Source organism: Odocoileus virginianus, chromosome 23 (genome assembly GCF_023699985.2).
Source record: "Odocoileus virginianus isolate 20LAN1187 ecotype Illinois chromosome 23, Ovbor_1.2, whole genome shotgun sequence".
Taxonomy (NCBI): Eukaryota; Metazoa; Chordata; class Mammalia; order Artiodactyla; family Cervidae; genus Odocoileus; species Odocoileus virginianus.
In genome coordinates, this window is record NC_069696.1 from 2,876,408 (window position 1) to 2,897,439 (window position 21,032).

The 21,032-nt window shown below is 46.1% G+C and overlaps 2 pseudogenes; both read right to left on the reverse strand.

The window, feature by feature from the left end:
* Window positions 1-15,957: 15,957 nt before the first annotated feature.
* On the reverse strand, window positions 15,958-18,182 carry LOC139030544 (cytochrome b-c1 complex subunit 7 pseudogene; annotated as a pseudogene).
* Window positions 18,183-20,631: 2,449 nt separating this feature from the next.
* LOC139030729 (U4 spliceosomal RNA) lies at window positions 20,632-20,691 on the reverse strand (annotated as a pseudogene).
* Window positions 20,692-21,032: the final 341 nt, after the last annotated feature.

Here is a 21,032-nt window from a genome sequence, read left to right on the forward strand (position 1 = left end):
CACAACCTAGAAAACCAGGTCAGCAACAGGGGCACATTTCTTCGTCTGAGCACCTGAGATGCTTTGCCCCCTGAAGTCTTGCCTTAACACTCCATTTACGTGGCAGACTCTTACCCAGATGAGGACATTTCAGATCAAGAGAGGTAAAATAAAGGAGCTTGCAACTTGGACGCTCATCCAGTGTCGCATGACCACCTGCCTAGTGCTGGGACTTGGGGCTGTGAAGATCAGGGTGTCTGTTGTGTTAGTCACTAAGTCGTGTCCGCCTCTTTTGTGACCCCATGGACTACAGCCCACCAGGTCCCTCTGTCCATGGGATTTGCCAGGCAACAATACTGGAGTGGGTTGCCATTTCCTTCTCTGGGTGAATCTTCCCAATTCAGGGATGGAACCCACGCCTCCTGCACTGCAGGCAGATTCTTTACCCTCTGAGCCACCACGAGGGAAGCTCAAAGATAAGGATGTTCCTGCCCTAAATGTGGTCCCCTAAGCAGCAGCAGGAGCAGCATCACTCAGGACATTCTTAGAAGTGCAAATTCTCATGTCCCTGTCCCGACTGATGGGCAACTCCGGGAGCAAGACCCAGAGATCTCTCCCCGCTCTATCGCCCCGGCCCCCACCCACGCCCCCCCAGGTCTGGAGAAGAGCAGTTCTGCACAGAGATCTCACAGTGTCTTCTCTGCTGGAGGAGGGGACCCAGGCCACATAAACACTTGAGGTCAATTTTCCAAGCTTCCTCTTTCAGTGATTTCACTGCGGAAGGAAGTTGAATATTTATCCACAGCAGGCCTGGGTGCAAGTCCCGTTTTCAGGAGCGGTGGCCGCAGCCCTGTTGACATTTTGAGAATGAGGATGGCTGACTTCAGTTCATTTTCCTCCCTGTTCCTTCCTTCCCTTAATGATTTTTAATTTTTCCTTTCACAGAAGTTTTTTTTTTTTTTGGAAAGTAGGAGCTTAAGAATTTCAAATCTAGGAAGATGTATCATGTGGGAGAGAATTTCTTGAAGAAGGAGTTACAGCAGGAGACGGATGTTCAGGTGGATCAGTTTGGTTCACTTCACGGTATCTATCTGGATGTTGGAGGTGGTCTCAATTTGAAAAACGACTCTCTAGAACCCACACAGACACTGTTATACTTGCAAGATAATGTTTTAACACTTTAATTTCTTAGTTAACTACCCGAAACTGATTGCTATGTAGTTGGAAAACAAGCTAATGCCTTGTGAAGGGGATACGTCTTTGAGAACTAGGCAGATGACGAAACAACAAGGTCCTGTTTAGTCTGAAAATTTGTATAAAGTGGAAGCACAATTCGGTGATGGTCCTCTTTGGGCAAAGATTCTAAGGATGGAGCTGGGGATTTAGGCGACTTGGATTTTTAATTGTGATTCTTTTCACTATGGTGTAAGCAAGTCCCTTAAATTTTCTGTGATTGGATTTCCCATTTCCTTTTCTTTTTATAATTTTTATTTTTTGGCCGTTCTGTGGCATGTGGGATCTTAGTTCCCAAACCAGGGATCGAATCTGTGCCTCCTGCAGTGGAAGCACAGGGTCTTAACAATTGGACTGCCAGGGAAGTCCCCTACCCTCTAATTTTGTTTTATTTAGTTTTTTTGGTTTTTTTTTTAGTTTCTCATTTTAAATTGTTCGGAGACAATTCCCCATGGTCTCTCTTGTTTCTGCACATGTCATGAAGAAAGGTATGGACTGACTTTTGTTTGGGATTATCTTTTTAAGATGGGCTTCCTGGAGAAGGAAATGGCAACCCACTCCAGTATTCTTGCCTGGAAAAATCCACGGACAGAGGAGTCTGGCGGGCTGGAGTCCATGGGATTACACGACTGAGCATGTGTGCACGAGGGTGGAGGGAGATGGGTTGGTAGCAATAAACTGGTAGAACTAAAAAAAAAAAAAAAAAATGGGCTTCCCCAGTGACTCTAGTGGTAAAGAATCCACCTGCAATGCAGGAGGTGCAAGAGAGGCAGATTTGATCCCTGAGTGGGGAAGGTCCCCCAGAGGAGGGCATGGCCACCCACTCCAGTATCCTTGCCTGGGAAATCCCATGAACAGAGGAGTCTGGCAGGCTACAGTCCACGGGTTGTAAAGAGTCAGACACTACTGAAGCAACGGAGCACATCTTTTTAAGAATGATTGTATAGCAAACAGCCTTAGGTAATGGAGAGGATGTCTACCTTCAGAGCACAGGATTGCTGTCTTCTGCAGTGTAAATATGTCCCAGTCCAGGCTTCTGGCCAGTGATTGGGCAGACTTGCATGTGAATCTGTAAGAGATTGGTATTTCCTGAGTCCTCCCATACAAATCCACTGCTCATGAGTCACCTGCGTCACCCCTGTGGGACAGGGAAGAAGTGGAGCCGCTGTGACTGTGATGCTTATGTGACTTGGTGCACCAAGAGAATAAAGCCCGCCGTCTCTGACCCAGTGTATCACGTCTTCTGCCAGCACCAATGAAACTGTAGAAGGTTAAGTTGTGTAGTTTGTGGAGTTCAAGAAAAAACAGAACTAAAATAGGGCAGAAAAGCATATAAGTTGGAGTGAGGTATGACTAAAGTTGAAACATGCTAAGGTCCTTGTATTGATCAGGAGATGAGTAAGAAGTTAACTGTTGGTTTTAAGCGTAATAACCACTTAGGGAATAGACATGGAAGAATAAAATGTTGAAACTAGTAGAAGAAAAATTAGATAAATTTTTAAAAGATGAAACAAGACAAAGATATGGGGAAGAAATGAAGAACAGTATGGTAGAAATAAGTCCAATGGTACTAGCAGTCACTGAAATGTAAATAGACTACATTAAAAGAAATTAGATAATTGTTAAAGTAAACTCTTCCACGAAAGGGTCAATATGGTTAGACTGGATTTAAAAACTAATTTATGCTGCTCTCAAGACACAACTCAAACATAAAGAAGCTAAAAGAGTGAAAGCACAAGCCTTGGAAAAGAGCTACTTGATAAAAAGAAATAAAAGAGGAAATACTATCAGACAAAATTTACTATAAGGCAAAAAGCTTTATTAGACATAAAGAGAGATATTCACAATGCTAAAAAGTCCAATTCCCAAGAAAGACATAACAATCTTAAACTTGCACATAACCAGTAATGTAGCTTAAAAATGGATAAAACACAACTGTAAGAACCACAGGGAAAAACTGACAAATTCACACCACAGTGGGAGCTTTAGTATTTCTCTCAGGATTTGATAGATCAAGCAACAGGAAAATAAAAGAATATGGAAAGTTTGGACAATGCCATTAACAAACTTGAGCTGATGGATATATTGATATACAGAATTCTATGCCTAAGAAATGGAAAATAGAGATTTTTTCCCACGCTTACTTGAAACACTTAAGAAAATTATCTACATGTTATGCCATAAGCCAAGTGTCAAAAAGTTTAGAAGAATCAGCATCTCGTAGATTACATATTACAACTGCAAAGAAATTAAGAAATCAAAAGCAAAATATAACTTTAAAAAATAATCCTGTAGTTGGAAATTTAAAGACATACTTTTAAATAATTCTAAGGTCAAAGAAGAAATCACAGTAGAAATTATAGATACTTAATACTCATTTATGAAGATAATATTGCATACTCAAATGTAGGGAATAAGGTTACAACAGTGGTTATAAATGGTTAGAAAAATATATACAGTTTACACACTTAAATTTTAAGAGAGAAGAAAGTCTGACTAGCAGGAAAGTAAACTTCGAAGTTAAGAAATTATAATAAAAGAATAAGCTTTTAAAAAGTGGAAAGTTGTACTAGATGAAGAGAATAACTAATGAAACAGGATAAAAGAGGTAAAGAAGGATTAGTGAAGCTAGAAGGTAGATGCGTGTTCAAAAGATTGATGAAGTTGAGAGCTACCAGCAAGGATAACTAAGAAATACAGGGAAAAAAGCACAGACAATATTAGAAATGAGAGAGAGGATTTAACTACTTGTTATGAGCTGGATTGGGTTCCCTTGCCCAAAAGATATGTTTAACCTCTAGTATCTGTTCATGTAAACTTAATAGGAAATAGGACCTTTGTAGCCATAATCAAGTTAATTAAGATAGGGTCAATAGAGCAGGCTGGGTGTCTTTATAAGAAGGGAATCCCTTATACGGACTTTGATATGACTGAAGTCATTATGAGAAAGAAAGAGACATGAACATAGTCAACAGTTAGAACATCATGGAAAGATGAAGGTCGAGATCGGAGCGATGTGTCTACAAGCCAAGGAACACCAAAGGCTGCCAACAATCCTCAGAAGAGGCATGGCACAGGTTTGCCCTTGGAGCCCTCAGAAGAAACTAACTGTTGACACCTTGATTTCAGATTTGTAGCCTCTAGAACAGAGATGATAAATTTTAGTTGTTGTAAGGCATCCAGCTTCTGGTGCTTTGTTATAGAAGTCTTTGAAAACTAGAATACTACTGGAGTAGCAGCGGCAAAAATCCAAAAGAATATTATAAGTAATTTATCATCAACAAATTTGAAAAATTAAATGAAAAAGACATCAGTTCAGTTCAGTTCAGTCACTCAGTTGTGTCCCCAGACTGCAGCACACCAGGGTTCCCCAGCCATCACCAACTCCTGGAGCTTACTCAAACTCGTATTCATCAAGTTGGTGATGCCATCCAACCATCTCATCCTCTGTTGTTCCCTTCTCTTCCTGCCTTCAATCTTTCCCAGCATCAGGGTCTTTTCCAACGAGTTAATTCTTCGCATCAGGTGGCCAAAGTATTGGAGTTTCTGCTTCAGCATCAGTCCTTCCAATGAATATTCAGGACTGATTTCCTTTAGGATGGACTGGTTGGATCTCCTTGCAGTCCAATGGACTCTCAAGAGTCTTCTCCAACACCACAGTTCAAAAACATACATTTTTTGGTACTCAGCTTTCTTTATTGTCCGACTCTCACATCCATACATGACTACTGGAAAAACCACAGCTTTGACTAGACAGACCTTTGTCGACAAAGTAATGTCTCTGCTTTTTTAACACACTGTCTAGGTTGGTCATAGCTTTTCTTCCAAGGAGCAAGTGTCTTTAATTTCATGGCTGCAGTCACCATCTGCAGTGATTTTGGAGCCCCCCAAATAAAGCCTGTTACTGTTTCCATTGTTTCCCCATCTATTTGCCATGAAGTGATGGGACGGGATGCCATGATCTTAGTTTTCTGAATGTTGAGTTTTAAGCCAACTTTTTCACTGTCCTTTTTCACTTTCATCAAGGAGCTCTTTAGTTCTTCTTCACTTTCTGCCATAAGGGTGGTGTCATCTGCATGAACTTCCAGATGTTCAAGCTGGATTTAGAAAAGGCGGAGGAACCAGAGATCAAATTGCCCAGTTATTGATATTTCTCCCGGCAATCTTGATTCTAGCTTATGCTTCATCCAGCCCAGTGTTTCTCATGATGTACTCTGCATTTAAGTTAAATAAGCAGGGTGACAATATACAGCCTTGACATACTCCTTTCCCAATTTTTTTTTTTTCCCCTTTCCCAATTTGGAACCTGTCTGTTGTTCCATGTCGAGTTCTAACTGTTGCTTTTTGACCTGCATACAGATTTCTCAGGATGCAGGTCAGGTGGTCTGCTATTCCCTTCTTGAAAACTGTTTCACAGTTTGTTGTGATCCCCACAGTCAACGGCTTTGGTGTAGTCAATAAAGCAGAAGTAGATGTCTTTTCTGGAACTCTCTTGCTTTTTCAAAGATCCAGCAGATGTTGGCAATTTGATCTCTGGTTCCTCTGCCTTTTTAAAATCCAGCTTGAACATCTGGAAGTTCATGGTTCACGTATTGCTGAAGCCTGCCTTGGAGAATTTTGAGCATTACTTTGCTAGCGTGTGAGATGAGTGCATCTGTGTGGTAGTTTGAGAATTGTTTGGCATTGCCTTTCTTTGAGATTGGAATGAAAACTGACTCTTTTCAGTTCTGAGGCCACTGCTGAGTTTTCCAAATTTGCTGGGATGTTGAGTGCAGCACTTTCACAGCATCATCTTTTAGGATTTGAAATAGCTCAACTGGAATTCCATCACCTCTACTAGCTTTGTTCATAGCGATGCTTTGTAAGGCCCACTTGACTTCACATTTCAAGATGTCTGGCTCAAGGTGAGTGATCACACCATCATGGTTATCTGAGTCATGAAGATCTTTTTTGTATAGTTCTTGTGTGTATTCTTGCCACCTCTTCTTAATATCTTCTGCTTCTGTTAGGTCCATACTATTTTTGTCCTTTATTGTGCCCATCTTTGCATGAAATGTTCCCTTGGTATCTCTAATTTTCTTGAGAAATCTCTAGTCTTTCCCATTCTATTGTTTTCCTCTATTTCTTTGTATTGATCACAGAGGAAGTTTTTCTTATCTCTCCTTGCTCTTCTTTGGAACTCTGCATTCAAATGGGTATATCTTTCCTTTTCTCCTTTACCTTTAGCATCTCTCCTTTTCTCTGCTGTCTATAAGACCTCCTCAGACAACCATTTTGCCTTTTTGCATTTCTTTTTCTTGGGGATGGTCTTGACCATTGCCTCTTGCACAATGTCACAAACTCCCATACATATTACCAGCAAAATACTAATTGCCAAAGTGGACTTGGAAAACCTTTAAATTGGGGTAATGAATACTTAACAATATCACTACTTGATAGATCAGTACACCAAATATTAGAGAAAAAGATAGTTTCAATATTATTATAACACTCCTATATGATAGAAGAAAAGGAGCATTTTTTAAGATGTACTATGGGGCCAACATAATCTTTTTTTTTTCCATTTATTTTTTATTAGTTGGAGGCTAATTACAGTGTTGTAGTGGTTTTTGTCATACATTGACATAAATCAGCCATGGATTTACATGTAATTCCCATCCTGATCCCCCCTCCCACCCCAACACAATCTTAATGCCAGTATCAGACACAGTTGCTAGAGAAAAAAAAAAATCACAGAACCATTTCACCAATGAAAATGAGCCAAATAAAAAAAGATAACAAATAAAAAAAGATAACAAAAAAGATAACAAGTGATGACCAAATTAGATTCATTTCATGAAGTCAAAACTGGTTCAGCATCAGAAAATTTCTATAAGTAGTTCACTACCTAACAGTTGATCAAAAGAAAAAAAACCATATGATCATCTCAGTAGAGACGGAAGGTGTTTGATAACATACAGTATTTGCTTTACCATAAAAAGCTCTTGTCCTTCTCAACTAGGAACCAAAGGTGACTTCCTTAACCTGATAAGGGTTTTGTGGCCCACACTCGTGGGCACGTGAGCTCGCATGTATGCACAAACTCAGTTTTTGTAGTCACATATTCAATAGTAAAATATTAAAAATTTCCGTCTTGACATTCTGGAAAAGGCAAAACTGCAGGTACTGGAAAACAAATCAGAGATTGCCAAAACCTAGGAGGTGGTGAGGCACATTTGTTCACAAGAAGCACAAGCAATTTGGGGGGAGGTGATGAAAATGTCCGACATCTGGATTGTGGTGGTGGATACACCATCCATCCGGTTGTCAAAATTCCTAGAACACTAAACCCCCAAAGGGTAATTGTACTGCATATAAATTGGACCTCATCTACCCTGATTTTTAAAGACAGGAAGGATAGATTACAGAGGATGCCTCCAAGAACAGCAAAGTGAAAGTGAAAGTCGCTCAGTCGTGTCTGACTCTTTGCGACCCCATGGACTGTATAAGTCCATGATACTAGAGTGGGTAGCCTTTCCCTTCTCCAGGGGATCTTCCCAACCCAGGGATTGAACCCAGGTCTCCTGCATTGCAAGTGGATTCTTTACCAGCTTAGCCACAAGGGAAGCTCAAGAATACTGCAGTGGGTAGCCTATCCCTTCTCCAGCATATCTTCTGGACTCAGGAATCTAACTAGGGTCTCCCGCATTGCAGGCAGATTCTTTACCAACTGAGCTATAAGGCTACCTCCATGAATGTCAAAGCTATGCTTAAAAGCAAGTAGCTTTTGAGAGTGAGGGTGTTCCATAGAATTTGAGAGACGCACACAAGTGACCTCAAGTTTGGACAGTGGGATATGTCTTCAGGTAGAAATGGAATGGAACAGGATTGTTGAAATAGGATTATATTATTTGGGAGAAAGGGGTGAAGGGAAAGACTAATCCTGTCTTCTCGGCTTGGAATAATCATCCATGTAGGAGGGACTTGGGGGAATTTGGGGTGATCAAAGGCATGGGATCCGGCACAGAAGAGAAGAGCTGACATTGTTCATCGACCCTGAAGCACTGTTCTTCGTGCTCCTTTGCTAAGCAGGTGCAGAGGCAGCTTGGTGCCTTCCCTAGCCTTAGCTTGGAATTGAAGATGGCAACTGGTCCCAGTGGGGGACCCCCAGGCTGCTGGCCATATTGACCCTTACCTTATCCACCGGTCACAATTTCTTACTTAAAGACAAGCTGGAGGGACTTACCTGGTGGTCCAGTGACTGGGACTTCGCCTTCCAGTGCAGAGGGAGCAGGGTTGATCCGTGGTTAGGGAGCTAAGATCCTACATGCCTGGCAGCCAAAAAACCAAAATGTGGTACAGAAGTAATACTGTAACAAATTCAGTAAAGACTTTTTAAAAAAATTTGTTGTTGTTCAGTTGCTAAGTCATGTCTGACTCTTTGTGACCCTGTGGATTACAGCACGCCAGGCTTCCCTGTCCATCACCATCTCCCAGAATTTGCTCAGACTCATGTCCATTGAGTTGATTATGCCATCCAACCATCTCATCCTCTGTTGCCCCCTTCTCCTCTTGCCCTCAATCTTTCCCAGCATCTGTCTTTTCCAATGAGTCTGCTCTGCTCTTCAAAAAAATCTTTAAAAAAAAAAAAAAAAGACAAGCTGGAGAGGACTGTCCTTGAAGGCAGGGAGGACATGGTAATAGAAAAAACATGCAATTTGGAGTCAGATCAAGTTTGGAATCCAGGCTGGTTGACTAAGCTGAGTGCCCTCTGGGTCAGGGAATGAGTCCTTTGAGTCTATTTCCTTGCTGATAAAAACGGCCATAGTAACCACCCAGCCTGTAGGACTTTGATTTATTCTGATGTGTTTGGACATAGAGAAGTACAGTCTGACGGCCTAAGTGGAAGGGGCAGAGAAGGTGGCGGGGGGGCTTCCTGGAAGACCAGTTCCTGGTGGTGGTGTCGTCTTGGTCTGCGTCTCAGAGTGGACGGGCCCATCTCACCCATCAGAGACAGCTCTGGACACCTGTATGGAGCTGCTTGGGGCTGACACCCATGCTACTCCGGGGATAAAGTCCTCGGGGAGTCAGGTCGCACTCACCTGGCTGGGGGGTGGATACCGAATGAAAACCCACAGGTCAGTTGTACAATGAGGATGCCTCCTGCTGTTGTGTTATGATAATTCGATGCATCTGTCTCCACAAGAAAGACACAACTGCCTTTAGCACCAAGATGCTCTCTCCAGGTCAGTACTCTGCATTCACCCTAGGCCTCCTTTTTCTGCACTGCTGTGACCTGTCTGCTCCTGAGGACTGACCACATTTTCTGTAGATGGAGGCTGGATGCCCAGAGAGTCACTCTCTCCTGAAGGTCACTGCAGGCTGCACTGCGGCAGTGTGTGTTCATGTCACGGTTTTAACCTCCGAGAGCGGTTTCTGTTCCACATTCTTGGGGGCAGAGCAGAAGGGGGGCATCTCCATGCCCCACTTGCCTCCCGCCACTGATGGATGTGTTCTTGATAACTGTTCTCTTTCCACGTAGATCAGGGGCTTTCTCATTCCTCCTGGAAGTTATTGACTGAGGTTCTTGGCATGTGTGTGCGTGTGTATGTGTCTGTGTGTATATGTGTGTGTGTGTGTGGTCAGCATCGTGCAGGCATGATTATACTGCCCAGAAACAGTGGCACCAGAACCTCCGGACGCTGTAACCACAAGACAGCCTCTAAGCCCACCCCTCCTTCCTCCAGTTCTCCAAACACAAGCTCATGATGCCCTGTGAACTGTAACCTCTCCGTGGCCTGCGGGATACAGGCTCATCCCTTGCCAGCCGCTCAGGGCCTCCTTCAGTCAGGCCCTGACATCCTTCTGTAAATTCTCAACACAGCTACAGACCTAAACCTCAGCTTCTGCCGCCTACTGTCTGCCCTCTTCAGCGTCTCTTATGTTCACTGCCCCTGTGCCAGCAGCACCAAGCCTTCACTCCGTTTCTCGTTGGGCTGAGGATGGTTCCCAGCCACCAGCCAAAGACCTTCCCGAGTTCAGCACGCAACAAGGCCAAGTGTCACCTAACAAGCCCCAGGTCCTGGACTTGCTCTGAACAGCCACCCCATCAGACCACCCACCCTTGGCACTTACCGTCTATTTATTTTTCAAAACCACAAAAAGAACCGTGAGGCAGGAAGTTGAGACATGCTCAGTCGCTCAGTTGTGTCTGACTCTTTGCTGCCCCGTGGACTGTAGCCCGTCAGGCTCCTCTATCCATGGGGATTCTCCAGGCAAGAATACTAGATGGGGTTGCCATGCCCTCCTCCAGAGGATCTTTCCAACCCAGGGATTGAACCCGGGTCTTCTGGATTGCAGGCAGATTCTTTAACACTGCACCACCTGGGAAGCCCCAAGGTAAGAACAGGTCTGAGCTAACCAGGGGTCTCCCCTCCTCCAGGGTCTGGGACCATTCACTGTGTGTGTTGCCCCCTTGGCCATGCTTCCTAAGGACCGTGCATCCAGTGGAAGTTAAGAATGATGCTGTTCCTCTGTATGTAGCACGTGCTGACTCCATGTAGACACGGAGTCTTTACTTAGGTTATGAATGAACGATTGAAATGAACAAACGAAGAATTCCTGGTGAGTAAGGCAGAAGATGGCTGAAAAACACCAGTTGTCAAAGGATGGTGGTGGGTGCCTGAATACAGGAGGGTTTCCTGGGAGGAAAAAGAAGATCGAGGGAGTATTTTGAGCGATTGCTTGGCGTTGATGCAGAAAACATAAGCTAAGGAGTCTGACAGGGCTTGAATCTGAGCTCTCCCCCTTTACAGCTGTGTGACCTTGGCTAAGTTACTGAAGCTCTCTGTGCTTTTATCCCATCACCTATAAGAAGGGGATGAGTACCAACCTTGCCAGGGTCATTATGATGATTCAATCAGATAATGTTTAAGTGCCTGGCCCAGAGGGAATGTTCCAGGAAAGACAAGTCCATTAAGATTAAAGAAGGCAAGGGGAGGAAGAGACCCGTTCAGGGAGGTTGGGTGTGTGTCTGAAGCTGTCTCACCTGGCCCTGTGACCATCAGTGTCTGTCATCTTGGCAGAGACACCCTGGAGCCCCCGCTTTGGTCATGGTTTCTGGAAGTGGCAGCAACAGCTGCCCTCTGGGTGGTGGTGATGGTGGGTGGGGGCGGGGGGTGAAGGGATGGATAGTATTCAGGTGGGGGCGGAGGAAGGGACAGCAGTCCGGGGAGAACTGCAGCTGAACCGTTGGTTTATTTCAAGGTTGCAAGACCTCCAACCATCTCTTCCTACAAGGGCCCCCCCTGCCTCGAGGGCAGAGGAGCCGAGCAGGGACCAGATGTTTCCTCTCTCTCACCATCGATGGAGGGCTCAGCGACACGGGGGCAGGGAGAGGGAAGGAAATCAGGCAGAGGGACAGATTCCTTCCCTGGGAACCCATCCTCCTCCACGCGGGTCTGCCTCTTGGAGCCTCTGCCCGCTGGAGCTCTAGGAGCCACCGATGTTAGTTGTGTGGCCACGCCGAGGGTCGGACAGCCGGTTTCCTGGAGGAGCCCCCTTGAGAGGGAACTTGGAGTGTGGGTAGAAGATTTGCCCATCTCAGTGAAGACTAACTCAGGAGAGGAGAGGCTAAGAATAGCTCTTTGTCAGAAATAGACTTACAGACATAGACAGACTTGCGGTAAAACAGGGCAGAGCAGGCGGTGGGGAGAGATTGATTAGGAGTTTGGGATTAACATATACACACGACTGTATAAAATAGGTGAACAACAAGGACCTACGGTAGAAAACAGGGAACTCTCCTCAATATCTTGTAATAACCTATAACAGAAAAGAATCTGAAAAGGAATGCATATGTATATGCATGTGTGCGCTAAGTCTCTTCAGTTGGGTCTGGCTCTACCCATGGACTACCCCATGGACTGTAGCCCACCAGGCTCCTCTATCCATGGGATTCTCCAGGCAAGAACACTGGAGTGGGTTGCCATGCCCTCCTCCAGGGGACCTTCCAGATCCAGGGATCGAACCCATGTCTCCTGTACCTCCTGCTTTAGCAAGCAGGTTCTTTACCACTGAGCCACCTGGGAAGCGATTAATACATATATAGATGCACACATATATATGCATAACTGAATCACTTTGTGAAACACCTGAAACTAACATAACATTGTAAATTAGCTCTACTTCAATTTTTAAAATGGTTTAAAAAAAAAAAAGAGAAGAGTTGCTCTTTGTGACATCTGTGTCGCTTGGAGAAAACCTGAGAGGCAGAGACAGATGGTTGGAGAGTCCAGCACCTTCAAAGTTCACCAGCAGAATCTCCCTGGCCTCAGTTTTTCCATCAGTAACATGGGGAGAGTACTCACACCTGCCCAGAGGATGTTACTCCCCCACCGAGGACTTCATGGGTGAAGAAGTGTAATAAATGTGCAGGATCAGCGGGACGGAGTTTTCACGGGTCAGCGGCACAGGGGGCGTCTTCGCAGGCGGGGAAGCACCGAGGGGCCCACCAGCTGCTGCAGCACGGGCGGCCTCAGCTGGAGGGCAGGTGCACCTCCTCCCGACGACTCTGAAATCAGTGTGGGCGCCCAGGAAGCTCTTCTCGGCTAGAGAACAACCAAAACCTGCTTTGGGCTTGAAACCTCCAGCACTGGGTCATCATCTCGGGGCCTCTGGTCTCCTCTCCTCTCCTGAGACCCATCTTTTATTTTCTCACCTGAGGGGCTATGAGGCTCCTGTGAATCAGAGAGTGGACCAAGCTGAGCTGGGCGCGCAGTTTTTCTTGGTGGTCCTGATGTTTGCTATCTCTAAAGGCCAAGGAGGCTCCTTCATACCTCCTGAGACTCTAAATGCCCAGCCCCATTTGCAGGTCTTGGTGGTGTGGCTGGGGAGCAGAGGGGGTCACATTCAGGTGCAGTGAGTCCCAGGTCCGCAACCACGGGCGCAGTTCGCATCATGGACACGGTGTGAAGGAGGCCCTTCTTGTGGGTTGTCTCTATCATCACCACAGCCTTCTGAAGAGGGACGATTATGTGTGTGCTAAGTCACTTCAGTCATGTCTGACTCTTTGTGACTCCATGAACTGTAGCCTGCCAGGCTCCTCTGTCCATGGGATTCTTCAGACAAGAATACTGGAGTGGGTTCCCATTCCCTTATCCAGGGGATCTTCCTGACCCAGGGTTTGAACAAGCATCTCTTTTGTCTCCTGTATTGGCAGGCAGGCTTTTTACCACTACCGACACCTGGGAAGGTGGGACAAGTATCATCATCCCCATTTTACAGATAAGGAGACTGAGGCTCCAGGATACCTCAGTTTCACAGCCTCTTGGGGCCTCAGTGAGGTCAGAGGTCAGGCCACGAGGGACAGGCATGTCCCACTGGAGACCACAAGACCCACGGAGGGGGGCCCAGCAGAGCAGAGGTGAATTCTTCCCCAAAGGGAAAGCCTTGCCTTAAACCTCAGAGAAGCTCTCCTGGGGTCAGCCTTGACCACCTGTGATGGGAGGACACTCCAGCAGGGCTCACCTTCCTCCACCTTAAGCCAGAGGGGCTGCGAGGGGGGTGTTGCATGACCTGGGGAAGATTTTTTTTTTTTTTTTCATAAACATGATGCTGAATGCTGTGTGTGTGTGTGTGTGTGTGTGTGCGCGTGCGTGTATGTGACAGAGAGAGAGAAAGAGAGGTTTACATGGAGGAAGAGAGTTTACCTTTGTATGAATCTCTTTTCCTTTCTCCCTCCTTTCCTTCTTCCTTCTTTCTTTTGCAAACCACAGACCAGCTACACATTCTTTGGCAGTTTCCTGAAGATGAAGTTCAGATTTTTGTGGAGAGAGTGGAAAAAAAAAAAAAACAAAACAAGAAAGACAAGAGCAAAGGGTGGGAAGAAGTGAGGTGGAAAGCGACGGAGCGCGTGCACACACACGCACACCACGCCTGGCAATAAGGAAGTGAGACCAGACCTTTTTCATGAATGGGCTCAGCACAGCCCGGCCGAACTTCCGCTCTCCCATTCACCAGCTTTCAGATTTCACCTCTGACCGTCCAAGGGAGCTGGCTGCCGGCCCAGGAACGAGGAGCAGTTGGAGATCGTCCCCTGACCACAGACAACTGTGTGCTCACAAGAATCTTCCTTTGTGAGCTGGTAAATGCAGATGACCAGAGTGTTGGTAGGATACCAGGTTTGGGGGGGCACTGACCCCTGGGTCCCCAACAACAATGCCTCCCTCCCTGGGAGGCTGCTATTACTGCCCAGGAAACTCAAAAGGAGAGCAGGCGCTCCCCACAGGGTCCTGCTCGGCCAGGGGCTGCACCCTGGCAGGGGTTCACATGCCTTAAATGATGCTGGATGAGCCTCACGGTCCAGAGGGGACTCGCTGAGTCCTTCCTGCCGGGGCTGAGGGGCAGCGGGCTGTAGCTTGTGGCCTGAGAGGCTGTTGTTCTTTCACTTCGGGTGGGAGATGCTTGAGGAGCCGGGTGCCCCTGAAGCTGCTATCAGTGGTTGAAAATTGGTTCCAGAGGGTTTACCCCGGTCCTAAGAAGTCTGGCTGCAGATCTTGATGAAGTTGTTGAAATTTGCTGTACTTGGGAAAGATGGGATGAGAACACCTCCCGCAGGGGTGCTGGCATGACTCAGAGAGCAGAGGCTGGCTGTCCAGTACCTGTCCTGGCCTCAGGTACTGTCACCAAAAACTGCAGCCACTGTCCACAGAGCCATGACAGCCTGAGCTTCCAGGACACAGGGCTGCCACAGGCTTTTGATGCATGGCCTGCATGGACAGGGAAGCAGGGGTGGTCTGGCCTGGACACCAAAACAGAAGAGGAAGGAGACAGACACACCCTCGGGGCTAAGCTACTCTTCCTGTGAGATCCTTCCCGCCACCTCATCTCCTGCAGCCCTTCTAATGGAAGATCAAGGAGACAACGGAGAAAGGAACATCATTTTCCTGTCCCCACCCTGGTTCCCCTGGTCCTCACCCTCGAATGGGTCAGAGGGATTCCCCTGACAACCCAGGTCTTAAGATCTTTGGGCCCAGAGGCAGGGGCCTGGATGAGATGAACTTCAGGGTGCCTCCCCACTTCCGGGGGCCACGAGCCTTTCCCGAAAACGAAACCCAGGACACAGTGCTGGGGGGAGCCGCATTCCACTCCCCGCAGCTGCCGAGCCGCTGGGTCCAGCTCCGGGCACTGGGAACAGACTCGGAAATACCAGTGGGCTTTGTTGGGGCTGATGACTCACGGCGGAGGAATGACAGCGATTCCATTGGACTTTCTAGGAACTCCCCTGCAGCTGGAGTGTCCCTGTCTCTAGGTCCTCCCTGGAGCACAGAAAGGATGCTGCTCACGGGAGAGGGTGGACTGATGCCAATGGACCCCAGGAGGGGCTGGTGGGGTTCTCCTGTGATCAAGTGGGGCTCCGGGGCACCTCTCCTGGGATAACTGGAGCATCCTTCTTGACTCATTCTCCTGGTCCCCCCCCCCCCCCTGCTTGCCGGCTCCCCACTGCCCCCACCCCACGCACTCACCCACCCAACACATGAAGTGCAGAGGATCTGAGGAGTGTGAGCTAGGACGGCAGTGATGCCAGCTGGTCTGAGGGCTCTGATCATGAAAGCCGCTCTATCTCCCGTAATCCTCACAGCCGCCTGAGCCCGGCCCTATCACTGTGCCTTTTTTACAGACACTGATGAAGAGCCTTAGAGAGATCAAGAAATCCTTCCCAGCTTGTATGCCGAGCAAATGGCAAAGCTGGGAATTGAGCCCATCTCTGCTCAGCTTCGAAGCCCATGGGTTTAGCTCTTCTCTTTCATATGCTCCTTATCAGCTCCAGTTTTATGAAAAGGAGACACGAAGCTCTTCCAGAGGGCAGGTCTTACTCTTTCTCCATCAGTTGCTCTTTGAAAAGGCAGCAGCTGAAATTTGCTGAGGCTGGAGGATGTGCAGGAATATGCTGCCGGTGGAGGGTCTAGGGTCACAGGGGCCCTAGAGCAAGGTTGGACCTTGCCCCTCCTATAGGAACATCTTTTCCATAGCCACTGACCCACTCTTCCAGCTGGTGTTCACGATTTTGTCTCTCTCCTTCCCCATCTTCTTCCAAGTCCACCTCTCGGGGCTTCTCCGGCTGCTGGTCCTATTCCTGCCTTCTCTCTGCAAATTCTTCTGACCTCCTAACCATCTATCTGGATGGAGCCCAGTTGCCTTGTGACCGCTTTTTCCAGTCTCCTTTCCTGAGCCATGAAGGTCCTGGTTGCTCATGGTTTCCCTTCTCTCTGTGTCTGAGTTCCTGAACCACCTCACTCTCGATGTCCTCTCAGTATCTCACACTCAAATGTCCTGCCAGAGGCTCCAATGGGTTAGTGACTACCCAGTGTAGAGTTTGTGTGTCCAGCCTGACTTTCAAGCAGCTGGCCTTCGATAGGAGACTGGAGGGGCCCATCTCCTTTCCAAGCTGTTGTGGTCAGGATGGCAGGGAAATATGGTCCAAAGCATATGGGTTCAGTTGTGTTATTGTGGTGGTTGTTGTTTAGTTGCTCAGCCATGTCTGACTCTTTGCCACCCCATGGACTGCAGCACACCAGGCCTCCCTGTCCTTCACCATCTCCCAGAGTTTGCTCAAACTCATGTCCATTGAGCTAGTGATGCCATCCAACCATCTCATCCTGTTGCCCTCTTCTCCTCCTGCCCTCGATTTTTCCCAACATCAGGGTCTTTTCTAATGAGTCGGTTCTTTGTGTCAGGTGGCCTAAATATTGGAACTTCAGCTTCAGCATCAGTCCTTCCAATGAATATTCAGGGTTGATTTCCTTTAGGATTAACTAGTTTGATCTCCTTTCTGTCCAAGGGACTCTCAAGAGTCTTCTCCAACACTACAGTTCAAAAGCATCAGTTCTTCAGTGCTCAGATTTCTTTTTTTTTCCCAACAATAATTATGATATTTATTTAAAGTAATACATTTAAAGCCCAAATAGTTCTACATTGTACATTTTAGGTTTAACCAACTTCATAAAAATACTTGAGAACAGCTGTATTCACAGATTTAGACTGCTAAATTATTTCCTTGCCCATTCTTGTCTCTCTATTCTTTCCCGAATAACTTCTTTCAGATATGGTTCAAGGTAGAATTTATCCTCCTCATATTTTGTCCGCTGCTCTTTAGGCAGGATCTGCTGCCTCATACTGAGGTCCAGTGCTCTGTTAATGCGAAACACTCTGTCGTTATAAAGGTTCTCAGGAAGCCTTCTTATGGCTTCTTTTACATCGTCATTCTCATATATTGTGTCATCTCGCATTAAGCCCAGTTTATTGAGCCCAGCAGCATTGTAATACCATTTTCAAATACCCTCCAGCCACCTGCTCGATGCTGAAAGAGCTGGCCGGCCCGCCATGTTGACCTGACACAGAAGCGTTGCCTCCTGGGTAAGTCCCAGAGGTCGAGCAGTCAGCTTTCTTTATGGTCCAACTCTCACATCCATACATGACTACTGGAAAAACCATAGCTCTAACTACACTGACCTTTGTCGACAAAGTGTTATCTCTGCTTTTCAATATGCTGTTTAGGTTTGTCATAGCTTTCCTTCCAAGCAGCGAGCGTCTTTTAATTTTGTGATTGCAGTCGCTGTTGACAGTGACTTTGGAGACCCCAGAAAATAAAATCTGCCACTGTTTACTTTCCCCCTTCTATTTGCCATGAAGAGATGGGACTGGATGCCATGATCTTAGTTTTTTAAACACTGAGTTTTAAGTCAGCTTTTTCACTCCTCCTCTTTCACCCTCATCAAGAGGCTCTTTAGTTCCTCTTTGTTTTCTGCCATTAGAGTGATATCATCTGAATATCTGAGGTTGTTGATGTTTCTCCTGGCAATCTTGATTCCAACTGATGATTCAGTTGCCTTATTCCCAGTTTAAATATGGGAACCTGACATTGAGAGGTGAAGCCACCTGCCTGAGGTCAAGCATTTAGAAGGCAGTGGAATCCAGAATAAGATATAGATCTTTCATTTCAAAAGCCTGAGAACTTTCTACTCTACCACCCAAGAAAAAATGAATTGTGTTTGGTTTTGTGTTTAAAGTAATTTTGCATTTTAAGCTATAGGAAAATCATCATTTCTACAAGGTCTTCCCCTCAGCCAACCTGAAACTTCCCGTCATTCTGAATAAATGAAGAGGTATTATCGTAAATGTCTTAATGTTAAATAAAAACCTTTGCATGACTTCCCCGGTAGTCCAGTGGTTAAGACTTTGCCTTCCCATGCAAGGGGGGCAGGTTCAATCCCTGGTCAGGGAGCTGAGATCCCATATGCCTCTTGGCCAAAAACCCAGAAGCAATATTGTAACAAATTCAATAAAGACTTTGAAAAGAATGGTCCACATCAAAAAAAAAAAAAAACCAAACAAAAACAACTTTAAAAAACAAAAAGCTTAGCACTAAAAATCTGACATAGAATTGTTCAAATGATGATACTATTATTAATAATAGCATTATTTGTTAATTACATACTAATTACTGCTACTTGCAAAAAATAAAAACAGCAGGACTGTTAGTAATAATACTACAAAGACCTACTCAGAACAAAACCCACACAAGAGCAGTGGTCATGGATTAAGAGGACTGACTCAGCTGCCATCAGCTGGCTCTGTGCCCTGGGCAAGATGGTGTTCCTCAGCATGCATGCATGCTAAGTCACTTCGGTGGCATCTGACTCTTTGTGACCTCATAGACTGCAGCCCACCAGGGTCCTCTGTCCATGGGATTCTCCAGGCAAGAATATCGGAATGGGTTGCCACGCTCTCCTTCAGGGGATCTTCCTAACCCTTCCCAACACAGGGATCGAACCTGTGTCTCTTACATCTCCTGTATTGGCAGGAGGATTCTTTACCACTAACACCACCTGGAAGCCTGGTGTCCCTCTGGGTCCCCTCAAATGAAGGGCTTGATCTAAATAACTTCTGTGACTCCTTCTAGCTCCAGCATCCTACAATGCTAAATATCTGGCTGAAGGAAGTATGTAAACTGAGGGTATAGTGAAGCCAAGCCATTAGACCTTCCCCACCCTGCAGTGGGGCAGCTCTGATGGGATCTGGAGGTAGGGACGGTTCAGAGAAGTCCTTGCTACAAACTTCTTCTCTGAGCCACACTAACTGGTTGCCCTTTAGGGATTAAAAATCTTCCTCCACATTCCGCTGGACACACACAGGTCATCCCAGTGGCCATGTCCCCTCCCTTGGTTCTCATCTGTTGGACGCTACAGGAGGCGGAATTTCCATGGGCTCAAGCAGCTGCGGATAGCTGCAGAGTCTGGGGTGGTCTCTGTTAACCCGCCGGCTGCTTCAACAGCAGGCGGGGGAGGGGGTGAGGGAGCTTCCTCTGGCTTCCTCTGGACTGCAGCTGTTCAGAACATCCCCGGAACAATGGTTGACTTCCAGGACAAGAATGTGTCAAGACCAATTTTTTTTTTTTAAACTCAGAAAATGATTTCAGATTGACTTACAAACTAGTCCAAATATGTCCTCTGGAATATACAACATGGTCATAAAGTGCCCCGAGATCATGCCTCACACATAGCAAGTACTCAAGCTAGCTAACAAATATATGCTAGCTCATTATTGTGAATATTAGTGCTCCTGGAATAACGAGATTGAAATGATGATAATATCCAAACTCTACTCATCTTCCCCAGACCAGCTCAAGTTTGCTTTCCTCCAGGAAGTCTTCCTGCATTCTTCAGGCTATAGTTATCAGTAGCATTCATTCATTCACTCATTCAGCAAATACTTTCCAAGTGCTTGGGGTTCTAGGTGTTAAGGCTATAACAGAGAATAAGAATCAAGGTCCCTACTCTGATGGAGTTTGTATTCTGGTAAACAAAGATAATAATTTACACAGTAAAGAAAAAACAAGATTCATTCTATCAAATACTTAAGGAGCACCTACTCTGTGCCAAACACGTGTTTAGGTATTGGAAACATGGTGTTGAGACAAACTTAAGTCTCCCGACTGAAAACACTTTCCTTTTAGTGGAAAAACAATGAAGACATGAATTAACTAGTTTAGACATGGTGAGTCTTTAAAGAAAAGGAAACAGGGACATGTGCCTGGAGTGAAGGAGGACGGAAAGTGCTACTTAAACCAAAGAAGTCAGGTTTCAATAATTTCTAGAAAATACGCATCGCACTGATAACTTCTACTGCACTCACTGTCCAGCTCAATCATGTCCCACACCGTATCATTGAAGTCCTCTCCTGCAACACCGGCTTAGATATAGTAGCTGCCTGCTGTATTTGAGGGGTTGCTTACCTGAGTTTAGCAGGGAATAGGCTCTTTTAACTGGATTGAAGCTACTTCTGCAGTGTCTCACAAACTCTGGGGACTTGCGGGAGCAAGAGCAGGTGAGAGACAAGTGATGGAAATGAACTTTTGGGGGATACTGGAGATTAAGGTTCTTAGCAATACCGCGCCTCAGATAAACCTCATTGGCTACGATACTGCCACTGCGCAAAGCTTGGAGATTAAGGTTCTGTGAAGAAGTACTGGAACACACAGGCTTGACTTCCAGTGGAAAGTCCTGAATGCCATCATGGGCAGCTCAAAGTCTGGCTCTGCACCAGCTCTGCTGTCTCATTACACATCCCGACACCCCCACTGCCTTCCTTCTGTATCGCGATTTGAACTTTCTGAGCACTTTTCTCTCCAGCTTGAGGTTTCCAGCATATTCTTGCAAGATAAACGTGACAAATACTATTATCTCCTTTTGAGAGTGAGGGAGCAGAGAAAGGTCAGAAGTCTTACCCAAGGCCACCCAGGAAGTCTAAGTCGGAGGAGAAACCAGGAATGGACCAGCTCT